The sequence below is a fragment of the Pogona vitticeps genome, chromosome 4 (genome assembly GCF_051106095.1).
Source record: "Pogona vitticeps strain Pit_001003342236 chromosome 4, PviZW2.1, whole genome shotgun sequence".
Classification (NCBI taxonomy): domain Eukaryota; kingdom Metazoa; phylum Chordata; class Lepidosauria; order Squamata; family Agamidae; genus Pogona; species Pogona vitticeps.
The window spans coordinates 154,849,573-154,852,682 of record NC_135786.1 but is presented as its reverse complement, the minus strand read 5'-3'; the positions used below and the strand labels follow the sequence as shown (position 1 = coordinate 154,852,682).

At 39.5% G+C, this 3,110-nt stretch overlaps 1 long non-coding RNA gene across 1 annotated transcript; it reads left to right on the top strand.

Moving 5' to 3' along the window:
- The first annotated feature begins 1,903 nt into the window (after positions 1–1,903).
- Positions 1,904–2,881, top strand: LOC140706841 (uncharacterized). The gene is made up of 2 exons (XR_012086721.2): positions 1,904–2,030; positions 2,683–2,881. It is a non-coding gene; the product is annotated as an uncharacterized LOC140706841 (long non-coding RNA).
- Positions 2,882–3,110: the final 229 nt, after the last annotated feature.

Sequence of the window (3,110 nt, the reverse complement as noted above, 5' to 3'; positions counted from 1 at the left end):
CTGTAATCAGAAGAGGATGATCAGTCCCCATAAAGGGACGTCCACCCAGCCATCCTCAGTAAAGTTCCATGAATGTGACAGGGCAGTTTCTGTATAAAAGCTGAATATCCGGATGCACTCCAAAATAGTATCTTTCTCCAGTGTAAACTGTGACTAAAATCTTGTTGCTCAGTGTAGTAAATTACAGTACAGTAGGTCCAGTGAACCAGTGGGGATTTGACGAGTCAACTCCTCCAGATGTTGATTTAAATGAGTCTACTTTAGTTGCTGTTTACTTTAGCATAGTGAGTTGTGACTGGAGTAGGCCCATTTGAATCAATGAAACCTATGGAGGAATTGGCTCACCAAATCCCTAGTGATTCAGTGGGCCTACTCTAGTACAACTTACTATGCTAAGCAAGAGGATTTCAGCTTGTAAAATCCTTTGGGGGGGGTTCAGAATAAAAAACAATGGAGTCTTGGGGATATTTTGTTTTGCAATGTTGTTACTTTAAAAATAAAAAACGGGGGGAAAAAAACCTCTTTCCTCATTTGTGCCTCTCAAACATAATGGTCACCACATGGGAGCAAATATAACAATGACATAGGGCCCTGCATTTTTCTGAAGCTCTTGGATGATCTTTTGTGCCTTAGTAAGGGTTATAGTGGCAACACGAAATTACTTTGAAACTAAATTCCCTTTACCTTTAATTACTGGACATTAATTCTTTTTAAAAGGAAATGCTGCAGTTTAATTTTGCAGGGTCCCCTCCCCCACCAACATAAGACACTTGGAGAAACCTGGTCCTGCCCTCAGATTAAAGCTTCAAAGGCGTTCTGCAGAGATTTTGTTTGTCACACTTGTATCATGCTCTTCATCAGTTCATGGCGCTGTTCTATTTCAGTCTCCCAGACTTGTGGACCAGGTTAGACTAAAGAACGGCGATTTGCCCAAGGCCATCTCAAGGAGATGATTATCTGAGCAGAGTACTGAACATCACCATTGGAACTATTCATTATACTGAAACAAAATGTTCTGTCAAAGTTGAACCGGCAAATTCTAAAGCAACAGGAAATTGAGGTGGGGGGAAGTATCACTTAGAAGATGTTTTGGTTGGTGAAGTTATGGGGTTGAGTCTGTACTAGAATTCATATAACCCAACGGATAGGAAATGCCTTTTTCTGTACCCAATGACTGCTACTTAGGAGTTGACTTATGTGCCCTGCGGATTCCAGTGGTTCTCAGACTGTTGTATAGCCATCACCCATCACTATGTTTCGATGTCCAGATGTTTTATAAAATGCTATTAGACATTTGTACATTTCTCTGCAGTCAGAGAATGCTAGGTATGGACTGAAAATCTGCTTTACAACATGAGATGAAACACACTATGTTCAAACAATAATAAGTAATTGAGCTGTAAATTTGCATAAGTATCTCACAGAATGTATTTCTATGAAATGAATATGATTGGCAGATAATTCTGACTCCCAATATCAGCTACAACTGCACTTGTTAATAATTTGAAGTGTACTTAACGGAAGGTGCATGTTCCATTAAGAACAATTTAAACTGCTACCATTCTTTAGATTTGTCATCTAACTGAAAAAATACAAAGAAGTATTGAGATATTGAGTATTTAGTATTGAGATTTGCTGCACAACCCAAAAGGGCTCCAAAGAAGGTGACGAGAAATAATAGCAGTAACAGTAAGAAACAAAATTCTAATATCTAATACATGTAGCATGGGCTGATACAGATTTTGCTTTCTCACTCTTCAATTTTTCCCCACAAGCCATTTCCAAAAGCAGACAAAGAGCAATGTTTCAAAGTGTCTTGTCTGTGCCTTTTTCTAACAAATGGAGCGATTGCACACCAGCTATCCGTGGCATGCTGCCTTCTATGTCTCTTTGTTCCATCACAGCCGTACTTCGTTGAGATCATAGGTGAAGGCTCTGTTCCAATTGTCATTAACTTCAGAGGCAAGATAAATGCAAGGAGGCATGGCTTGCCTGGATGGGAAAAGACTTTTCAATATCAACTCCAGGTGGTGAGCAATGTTTCTACTGACACCGATAAAAAAGGGATATCCAGATAATTCACAAACTAATTGCCGTGCATGGCCTGCAGCTGAACTATCCATGTTGATGATAACCTATAGTCTTCCAAAGATCATGCAGCAATTACTGACTACCACTTTTCCAGATTGCTTTCCTGTAGATCAGGGCAGACATCTGAGGCCTTCAGATGGTTTGGCTGGCAGCTCCCATCATCCCTAGTCAATGGTTAAGAATTATAGAGATGCAGTCTTAAAACATCTGTAGGCCCAAAGTTGCCCACCACTCTGTAGATCTTCCACTTGTCCTGCTGAGAGGACAATAAATGCCAGTGACACAGAAACATTGGAAGTTGTCCAGTGCTGTTTATTCTGACTAGCATAAGCTCTCCAGAGCCTCAGGCAGAGGTCTTCTCCTTGTACCACTACCTGATCCTTTTAATTAGCGATGCCAAGAATAATACCTTCTGCAGTCAGAGGTATTCATTATGAGCTGAGATGAGCTATCATTCCATACAATCACTCACTGAGAATAAGAATTGCAGAGCAGCATAACACACTGGCAGATCTCTATGACTGTAGCTATGCACTATAAATACTGACATAATGGCTTTCCAAATGACTACAGTTCTGGATTTCCACATAGGTCATGCGTGTTCATGTTCCTGATTGATCGCTACAGATGGTGGACTTCCTGCGCAATTGCCGTGTGGAGTAACATCCTGCCATAACTCTTGAAAAGGAAAGAAAGAATATTCATGGATTTTGCTCAATTCCATAGTTGGAGAAATCCACTAAGCATGCATAGCATGAAACATTAAAGGTGCCTGGAAGCTTATTCAGAAGTAATTGTGTTGTGGGATTTTTGCTGGGGTTTTGTTTTGTGTTTTGCAAACTTTCAAAAAGAAATATGTGGCTGTTATTCAATTTATTTTCAGTACCCATTTTCTATTCTTTTTTTTTCCAGTTTTTTTTTGTTTTTTTGTTTTTTTTTTTGGAGAAAATCATCTAAAAAGGTAGGAAGATGGTATAACATATACAAAATACCCCAATAAAGCATTTTGGCCCTCCAAA